The sequence below is a fragment of the Tursiops truncatus genome, chromosome 2, assembly GCF_011762595.2.
Source record: "Tursiops truncatus isolate mTurTru1 chromosome 2, mTurTru1.mat.Y, whole genome shotgun sequence".
Lineage (NCBI taxonomy): Eukaryota > Metazoa > Chordata > Mammalia > Artiodactyla > Delphinidae > Tursiops > Tursiops truncatus.
The window spans coordinates 150,331,485-150,341,489 of record NC_047035.1 but is presented as its reverse complement, the minus strand read 5'-3'; the positions used below and the strand labels follow the sequence as shown (position 1 = coordinate 150,341,489).

The following is a 10,005-nucleotide window of genomic DNA, read 5'->3' as shown; positions in this document are numbered from 1 at the left end:
ATTTATTAAATTTCCCTTAGGAAAAAAGTAACAGTAAGGTTAATATGAATTTATTATTTTTTATTACATTGCACATTTCCAATGCCTTAAATGAGAATCTAGATGTTCTTTAAAATACACAGAATGTGAAATATTTTTCAAACATAAATTTCCTCTTGACATGCTATGTAGTGAACAGAATTATTTCCTATTACAATAGTGAAAAAATCTTTATTGTAGGTCCTGAAATAGGAAACATATTTCATGGTTCTACTGTCTAAAAAAGATCACAGTTGGCTGACTGTATAGCATCTCGATTATTAGTTCTTGGCAAATTTCTCTCGAGGGTACTATTCTGAGGTTGTAAATGTCTACATCTTGAGTACTGTGGCATTGAACAGAGATTTTACATGAAGTTTCTCTGAATCAATAAAACATCAATGCTTAAAACTGACTTAGAGAACCACAAGCTTTTACTGATGTTATTAGCAGTCAAAGCATTTAATGATGACCTATGTATAAGACTTCGTGTTAGGTAATATATAAAATTATTAAAGCTGGTGACCTTTATTCTCAACCATATTCATTCCATGAGTCCAGACCCAAATACTCAACTCTCTCCTATCTCCATGTTTCTCTTGCCTATATGACAAAGCTCAAAATTCCCAATTCTGAACTCATTAATATTCCCCTTAAAACTTATGCTGTGGCATCAAGGTTCCAAGTGATCATTCCCAATCAGGACATTTATCTTCCTTTGATCATTTATTTGGGGGAACCAGCATATACACACATCAAAAGCTACTAAGCATAAAATGTGAATTGCAGTACAAGGAAACAACAGTAAACTGTTTCTAAAGGGGTGGTGTGCATATCACCAATGGTCTGTGAAAGATGTTAGGTGAAACATAGTCTGATATTTCATTTTATTTCAGGTGCTATGCTCTCATTCTGAGTGTACACTATCTCTAGGAAGGACTGTTGAGAAATATCAAAACTAGAAATATTTTTACATTTGTGACTCCCTCGATCTCTGTTCCAGCCAAGAAAACACGAGTAACAAACCGCTGTGGGTTTCAAACCCATTCTAATCGAAACCTTCTTCGTATCAGTTCCAGGGCCCTCCCATAGGCATCATTTTAACCTCACTGAGTTCCATAGCCTTGGCCCTCAACTCAGGTACTCTGATCGCCTTTCCTACTGCATTTAAGTGCTTAAATATTTCAGGACTTTTCATGCCTCAAAAACAGTCAATGGATCCCCACTGCACACACGATACTGGTGTTTGTGTCATTCTACAATTTGGAAACAGCCTTTCATTTCTGCATTGTCTTCTGCCATAACCTCGCACATCCTATATCCTGCCACACTGGACTCCACTCTTCTTCCTGAATATTCCTGACATTTGGTACCACTTTGCTTTTGCTCCCTCATCCTCGAAGTGCCATCTTCTCTCTGTGTCTATTGAGATCTGACTTAACCATCACATCTGGTTTAGGTCTCATCTTCCATGAGTGTTCTCAAAGTCTCTCCTGTGGCATTCTCCAGCACTGTACTCATCACTTTATGAGAGTGTTTTTCTCTTTGCATTATATTTGCTGATAATACCTTCTCAACTAAGTTGTAATTTTAGGCAAGGACCCTGGATTATTGTCATTTGTATTTCCCATAGTTCGTACTGAATACTGGATGAATATATGAATGAATGAATGAAAGATTGCATTGTTATTGAGTATAGTGGAGGGCACACAAGCAATTGAGAAAACCCTGAGCCAATTTATACTTTTGGAAATTGTGTGATGTAGCATTTGGGAAATAAACGGTCAAATTACAGGTTAAATTGATAAATTCTAGACTACATTGATAATAGTAAAATTGTGGTCAGAAACAGAGTTATGAAATACTCTGAAATATCCTAACTCTCTTAAATATGGAAACTTCTAATTTCTACAATGAGGAAGAGGTTGCATTCTGGAATTAATGGAGATGGATAGACACAATTCCAGAATATTTCTCTAACAGTTTCCTGCAGAACCTGACAGGCATCACAGTGGATTTGCTCACTAGGACTGAGGCTTCCTCCTGTCAAGGCTCCAATGTCACTGAAGTGCATGGGAGAATATTATAGTATGTATATAATATATTATCAGTGTGTAAATATTATATAACAATAGTATATAAATTATATAAATGTTATTATTATATTGACATGTACACACTGCTATATTTAAAATAGATAACCAACAAGGACCTACTGTATAGCTCAGGGAACTCTGCTCAATACTCTGTAATAACCTAAATGGGAAAAGAATTTGAAAAAGAATAGATACATGTATATGTATAACTGAATTACTTTGCTGTACACCTGAAACTAATAAATAAATAATAAGAATCTGAAAGAATACTGATCCAGATGTGAATTTGAAGGTAGGTTTGTCCTTCATATAAACCATGATTTCACCTTAATCCATGTGAGACGATGACAAAGCTAATGTGTGTGTGTGTGTGTGTATTTCCAGAAAGATGAAGTTACTAGGGTCCCTTTTAATTTATGCATATAGGTATGGATCCAGAGACAGACTGTGGAGGGAAAATGCCACTCTGTCCGTTTCCAGAATGAAAGTAGAGGCTTCGATGACCAACTTTGACCTAGATAAGGAATTACAACCAGGATTTTCCTTGCATTTTACTTCTATGAAAACACTGTGGGGATAAGCTATTTTTGGCTCTCATTTGCAAATAAAATATTATGTTCTAACACTGCCCAAAATGAATCTTTCTGAAAGCTATAGCATAATCTTAAGGAGCATCAACAACCAGTTTTCTTGTCAAATACAGTGAAATTAAGCTGAAAAAAAAGATCATTACTTCAAAGGAAAGTAATGGAGAAATGCAGCAGGCTAATAGTGTCACTGCCCCGAGCTCTACTGTCAAGGGGACGTCATTCATTGACCTCCGCCTACGAGATATGGAACATCCCTCCCCTGCTATCCTGGGCCGCCTCACTAGTGAGAGAAGGGAATCTCACTGAATATTTCATGGCAATCTGACTTTCCTTTAGGGCTTGAGCCTATTTTTCTTCTGGCTTATTTACAGCTTGTGCTGGTGCTAAAATATGTTATGGTTGGACATGTAATAGGTAGTCCGTCCCCTCTCCTGGCAGTTTGATAAAATGAGTTCAATTTTCTTACTGGTTCCTCTCTAGAGACGGGCAGAATAATTGGTACCCAAAGACTAGTTCAGTCATGCTAATGCTTAAAAAATGAGAATAAATAGTGATAGATACATATTTACTGTGTAGATATAAAATGTTAGAACACATCATCATCTCATTTAATGAAAATTTGGAAATTTAAAATACTTTTCCATTGTTAGATAATGAAAAAAAACAAAGAAAAAATTCTACTCACACAACTAACAGTAAGATATATTAAAGATTTGTATGGATTTTTCCTAATATGGCAGAGTTTCAAGGCAAAGAAATAAAAAAGACCCATATGGTGCTGAAGATGGAAGGTCGAATTCCTAAGTTATCATTTAAAAGATAAGCTATGTGAGGCCCATGGGAGCTTTATCCCCTTTAACCACATATATGTGAGTGGTTATTATAGTGTGGTTTTGTCAAGGGAACTTAGCAACGAGATAAAATAACAGCTGTATATTTTGTCGAGAAGTTTGCTTAGGAAGGCAGTTGCCATGGGAACGCCTGGCAATAGAGATTTGATTTTGTGTTGTATGAAAGTGATGAGTTTACTTTGTCTAGATTATTTTCCTTGCACTGGCAACTTCTGGAAGAAAAAAAGAAACTAAACAGTCTTTTCCAGACATTTGCATATTAAAAAACAATCCACTTCATTTTTGAATAGACGTGAAGAAGACATTATTGAGAAACTTCTTCACCAAATGAATCACGTACTTATACCAACAAATACGTATTGTGTCCATTTACTGTATTTCAAAAGAGCTCAGACTGCCTCAGTTTTGCACTGCAGCTCTGCTTCACTCAAACGACTCACATTCAATTATGTCTTCAGAAATGTGCCTAAAATAGTTGCAGCTGGGAGATATATAAAAAAAAATCTTATGAATGAGCAAAAACGAAGTGAATTATACTCCACGGGGAAGTCTCTCAATGAAAAATCTGGTAAACAGGCTCTTGGAAAAAAAAAAAAGGGAAACAGATGCTGACTGATAAGAATTTGCTTATTTTAACAGGGAGACACCAGCCTGTATGTACTGGAGCTCCAATGAGGATTTGGTGAGATGTTTTCTCTCTGCAGGTGGCAGGGCTTCAGTGAACTGAAATACCTGGATCAAAAGATGAAATGCACTTCACCTCTGAGACTTGCAACATGCATTTCAAATGGAGGAATTCAAGATGGTCCGGAGCTGTGGGCACCTACAGAGTATGAATTTACTGCATGGCCCTGGGAAGTCTATCTTCCAAAGCCAAGTTCGCATATCACCAAGGAGGGAACAAAAGGCAAGTTTACACACCCTCCCTAACCCTCCTTTCCCCCTCAGCTTCCACATCAGGCCTTACAGAGAAAACCTATTTATTTTGCATATGACCTGACAAAGCTGGAGCAGATCTGACATATCTAGGGATTATCTATCGGGTCCTTCGTTGAGGAAAAGATCATCTCCCAACCAAGGCTCCAAATCTTTTCTTTTCAGGTAGGCTCAGAAAGGCTGTGGAAAGACAAAAGAAGGAGCAGATACTTTTTTTAAGTCAAGTCACTACAAGGACTAAGAAACTTTCGACATCTGACCTTTATTATTTTAGCACAATCTACCTTCTGGGATATGACTGTTTTCAAAAGCAGTAGGGCCTTACTCTTGTCATCTGAGCTTGGTTTTTTTTTCTGAGATTGGAAGAATGACCCACACATTTATCCCTTGACCTTTCTTTACTGTTGACTAAGTCGACAATCTGGGGGAAGAATACAGGGAACTCCCTGAATTCATCTGGTGGAAGCTGAGTCCTGATGTTTTTCAGGGCTGCTTTGACAATATAAGGTCATTTTATAGGAAAGTGCATCCTATTTTGACCCGGATGTTAGCCTGATGGTGTATTGCTTCTGGCCTATCTCTGAGGAGCTCTGAGCCAGCCAGCCGAGGAGATGAGAATGGGACTTTCAAAATAATTACAACAGTGAACATTTATTTCACATGCATTACGTGTCTAACACTGTGATTTCCAAGCATTGCTTCATTATAACTTCGAAATGACACTGGGTGGTCAGTACAATTACTGTTTCCACATTAGAGGCAGGGAGGCCGTACAACCTGCCCAAGTTCTCCAAGTGGATTCATTTAGAACTGCGGCCGGGTCAGGCTGGCTCACTCTAAAAGTGGAGTCCTGAGACCGTTACTACACTGCAAGGTGCCCTCACCTCCCATGGCTGGGAAGTCACCGAGCCTCGTCCACCTCCTTCTGCTTCAGAAGACGGAAGCTGCGGTGGACAGCCAAAGACTTCTGGAGCTTATCATAGCTCACTGTCCAATCCACATTTTCTCATACACGTCTTATTTAATTTTACTGTTGATCTGGAACCTACTCAGCTGTCTGAAAATGTCTTGAAAGTCCTAATGCATTCATGATGCTGACTTAATTTGACCGTCGACAACCTCGTTTTAAAATTGTTCCCATTTGAGGTCCTTAATATATATTTGAAATAAAATTAGGGGCATATAAAAATGGAATATAGGGCCTACAATAATATAATCATAGAAATTAAAGTTTAACCAGAGTCCCCTTAGTTTCAGAAAGTTTGTCTATGGATATGGGCATGGTAACAAGCTATTATCTTCACTTTGGACTTGAAAAGATACATTTATCCTGGAGTAGAAATCACACAAGCTACACACGGAAGTGATGCTCTGCTGATGCTTGGGAAGCCCAGAGTTTTGCCAGGAATTCAGTAATAGAAAGGTCTTCCATGAAGAATCTTCCAAAAACAGCTCTTGCTTTGAATACACAGCTCAAATGCAAGGCTAAAAGTAAAAGGATCTGGATGGATGACTCTGTGATTTTATGAATTGGGGGATCTGCAAATCTATTTCAACATCTCAAGGTACTATATTATGACACTTTTTTTGCATTTCCTCTTAATTAATAGGTTTTTAGTCAAACCTGAAAATAGTTTGACACTTCCAGAAATCCAATATTGCTTCTTAATACTGTATTAAAGTTTAAAAATTCTAACTTAAATTCTACTGTACTGAAATATTTGCTCCAATTTGAAATAAAAAATATATAAATGAGAATACATGTAGAGTACTGATTTTAGCAAAAATAAGTAGCATTATTTTAAAGAGAGGTTCTTTTTTCTCATTTATTTTATCTTGTTATCACCTTACTTCCCCACTTCACTGAGTATAAAAAAAAAAAGGAAATTGGCAGCAGATTTAGTAGGATTTCAAAGCCCGTGAGGAGAGAGGAAACAGGTGCTGATTTTGGAAGTTGTATCCATTCGTGATGGCAAGCACGCCCAGTAAAGGCATGTAACTTTTCTGTGTAGAAACAGCACCGACAGAAACATCACAGAAGTATTAGTACCAGTGTTACACCTGCTTAGGTGCTATTGCATGAGACCCATTCTGCTCTGAATCTGCTTTCTAATACAGTGGAGAAGAGTTGTCCCCATAAACACTCTAAATGTATTTTCCTGTTGAAAGCGTGGTATGTACTTCAAAATCCTCACTCACAATTGAGGTCATCCTTGTACAAGGGTCTTTTTAGAAATCATGCCAGGCTTACTTCATGAGGGGGCAGCTGAACTCTGGAATGAATTACAAAGACTGTTAGGAAGGTACATGCTGTAATTTTAGGAAACTCAGATCTCTAGCTCTGCTTGTCAAATCCAGACCAGTTCTGACATTTATTATATTCCAAGCCTCTATACATATATATATATATATAACTATATATAAATATATATATATACACACAAAAATTCAATCCAGATGTTGCTCTCTGTTAGGATGGAGAGGAATGGAAAGACAAAATTGACTGTGCTTTGTGGTGTGAATTTCCGGGTCATCAAATCCAACATTTGGTCTCTTGCAGATTTTTGAGGTGGTACCATATATATACTCAAATAAGCATTGAAATTAACTTTGACTTTGAAGAAATGTGGAATTGGAGATGTTCTGTCCTGATAGGAATCTACTTTTGATACAAATAGAGCTTTGGGTATGCTATTAAATTGGTGTTTTAGTTAATCAGATGTGTTTCCATAATTATTAATGTTGTTTTCCATCATAATTATAACAAGCAATTGCTGGATTACTTGCCCACTCCTCTCCCCCAATCCTTTTACTGAGAACTGACCCTTCTGAAAACTCACATGGTCACATGGGTGACTCCCAGCATGTGTAATGGTCTTGCATTTTGGCTGCAATGAACTGACTTAGACTAGGCTAATCACAGCTCATTCCCAAGGACTTTAGAACTGGGCTAAGAGACCGATGCAATTTCTTTCTCAAGGTTGTATCCTTACCATGCTGGAAGCTTTTGACAGCCTTAAGTGAGACAGGCAAAGCCAGCTGCAGAGAGAAGTGTGAAGCAGACATATAGAGGTTGTCTTTGCTAAGACCCTTCATTCCAGATGGGTCTCTGAAATCACTCAAAGCATCTGCTCTTCGGGTTTGCTTTTTTCTTCTCCAAGTGTTTCATTCTGAAAATAAATAAACATGTTTTTTTAAAAAAACTTGTAAGTAAAATACAAAAGGGTTCTGTGCACAAAGAATTGTCGTGGAATCATGAGTGCAAATGACCATGAGAATAATCAATAAGTAATCCCACGTTTTAAATTATCCTCAAAAAACTCACATCTGTCACAATGAACAGCACAGAAACAAATGTTCAGGAAAGCAAATTTATAAGCGACTAAAACATCTGAATAGCTTCAAAGTAATTCAAAACGTGACGTAAATACACCAACACGGGAGAAACTGGAAAAGGCTCAAGGGATTTATTCTCTCAAAGCACTAATAGCTTTAGAAAATTGAGTAACACATTTCTGATGGGCTAAGCAATGTCTTCATCAAATAATTTTTGCTGTCTAATAGTGACTGTGAATTAGTATTTGGTGGTAAGTAAGAATGAAAGCGTGCATTTGTCATGAAAGGTTTTATCATGCTCACCCCAAGCTATGGAAAATTGCTAATTTACTATAATCTGAATCACCTATTTTAAGCACCACACTTTTTTTCCTATTATCTACCACAGACTATAGCATTCCTCTGATGCTCACAACACTTCTAAATGTGTATATATATATATATATATATATATATATATATATATATATATATTATTTTTTTTTTTTTTGCGGTACGCGGGCCTCTCACTGCTGTGGCCTCTCCCGTTGCGGAGCACAGGCTCCGGACGCGCAGGCTCAGTGGCCATGGCTCACGGGCCCAGCCGCTCCGCGGCATGTGGGATCTTCCCAGACCGGGGCACGAACCGTGCATTGGCAGGCGGACTCTCAACCACTGCGCCACCAGGGAAGCCCAATATTCTTTTTGGTATCTCTCTTCCAAGGTTCATTTGAGCTTTGCATGATAAAGCTTTAATACAAGATGTTCTTAAGGAACAAGAATTACACAGATATTATATCAAGATTTCTGTTAAGTAACTTCTAACAGAATAGTCAACCTTTTTATCATCTTTCAACATGGAATAAATACCTAATAAATGTCTTTCCTTTATCAGACAATTCTGACCTAGACATCTGCAGACTTTATAAAATACAAAGTCAAAATAAATGTATGTAATAATACCACTTCAGGTTAGTTGCCTTGGAATGAAATAAATCACCTTCCCTTTTTTAATTAAAAGTTTTGATAAATAAAAGTTTCCACTGTTTTTGCAAATTGTTCTTTTGTTTGTCTAATAAAATAACTTTAGTTTATCTTTTTTTGTCTAATTTGTGGCTTGGAAATAATTTTAAATGTAAAGTTATTTGCAAGGCTAGAGCAAAGAGTCTCTTTTTTTTTCCCCTGAATCATTTGGAAATAAATTGCCAACATAATGCCCCATCCCGCTTAAACACTTTAGTGGGTATTTCTTACAAACAAAGACATTCTCCTACATAACCAAAATACATCAAAATCAGGAAATTAACATTACATATTATCACCATCTAATCTAGAGACCCATCCAAGTTTTGCCAACTGTTCCAATATCCCCTGGGAAAGTAGAAGATCCAATTCAGATGACATGCTGCATTAAATTGCTCTATCTCTTTAGTCTCTTTCTGTGTGAAATATTTCTCAGACTTTCTTTGTCTTTCATGATCTTGAAACTTTTTAAGATTACAGTTTTCACAAATCTTGAATTACAAGGCTCTACTGGAATTGTGAAAGAAAGTTACCTTCTCCCTTACTGCTTTCCTTCTTTCCTCTTCCTGCTTCCAAAATGAAAAAATATATACAGTAATTTTAGATTAAAATATTTAAATGTTACCTCAATTTTCTACCAAATAGGAAGAAAACTCACACATGGACATATAATAGAAATATGCATTTGTAAAATGGTAATCTGGAATTGAAAATTCTCAAGGAAATCATGTCAGCCCTAAAATCCTTCAGGACAGGAGTGCACACTGGATTTCCCTATGACCAGAGAACCTCAGACCTTGGCATCCCCTCATTTTCGAAACTGACATGAAACCGAAAACAATGAGACATGATCTGTTTCAATTATCACCAAACATTCCTATTCTCATCCTTTTCAAAATTGTCATGAGACTCAGAACTGCTTAAACTGCCATGGGAAGAAAAATTTGTTCATAATTTCATTGGTTCCAGCTTCTATACTCAGCAAAATGTATTGTGTGTACCATTTTTAAAAGACATAGACATTTATTAAAAATATTATAGCTATTACAAATGTTTCCACATCCAATTGGGTAGTTTTACAAAGTATTAATGGTATGGATGAATTATATTTTGAATACCTGGAAATAACATGGGATTTCTGCATGTTGAAAAGAGAAAAATCTCTTTAGAAGACAA

General features: G+C 36.8%; 1 long non-coding RNA gene across 1 annotated transcript; it reads right to left on the bottom strand.

Moving 5' to 3' along the window:
- Positions 1–4,559: 4,559 nt before the first annotated feature.
- Positions 4,560–7,644, bottom strand: LOC141277882 (uncharacterized). Its single transcript, XR_012329752.1, has 3 exons — positions 7,485–7,644; positions 6,691–6,764; positions 4,560–4,671 (listed from the first exon to the last, which is right to left on the bottom strand). It is a non-coding gene; the product is annotated as an uncharacterized lncRNA (long non-coding RNA).
- Positions 7,645–10,005: the final 2,361 nt, after the last annotated feature.